This window comes from Chrysemys picta, chromosome 12 (genome assembly GCF_011386835.1).
Source record: "Chrysemys picta bellii isolate R12L10 chromosome 12, ASM1138683v2, whole genome shotgun sequence".
Classification (NCBI taxonomy): Eukaryota; Metazoa; Chordata; order Testudines; family Emydidae; genus Chrysemys; species Chrysemys picta.
In genome coordinates, this window is record NC_088802.1 from 56,960,311 (window position 1) to 56,960,869 (window position 559).

A 559-nucleotide genomic window follows, 5' to 3' on the forward strand; every position below is an offset into this window, starting at 1 on the left:
GGGTCTTTGGCAGCATTTTGGCGGTGGGTCCTTCAGTGCTGCCGAAGACGCGGAGCGACTGCCCCGCCGCCGAAGACCCAGGTGAGTACAAGCGCCACAGCTACCCCGCTTTGCCCCAGGCCCCCAGAATCCTGTGGTGGCCCTGAGCAGCAGTGTCTACACTGGCTCCTTGGCGACACTAAAGGGAGGGGAAAAGACAAAAGTCTCTCGAGGGGGTGGAAGTTTTTTGTTGCCAAAACTGGGTGTTTTTCGCAACAAAAGTCCCAGTGCAGTGTGCACCCAGTGTGCACGCTCTTGCTGTTTTGCACGCAAGTGGGGGGGGGGGGTTGGCACAGTTCAGGTGACCCTTGCGGGGGGGGGGGGGGCTGGCAGTGGGAGAGGAGCAGGGGGGGAAGGGGGCAGATTCCCCTGGCGGGGGGGGGGGGGGTTGGCAGTGGGAGAGGAGCGGGGGGGGGGGAAGGGGGCAGACTCCCCTGGCGGGGTTGGCACAGGTCAGGTGACCCTGGCTGGGGGTGGCGTGGGTGGTGCTGCTGCTCTGGAAGCCCCCCCGGGGGGTCCC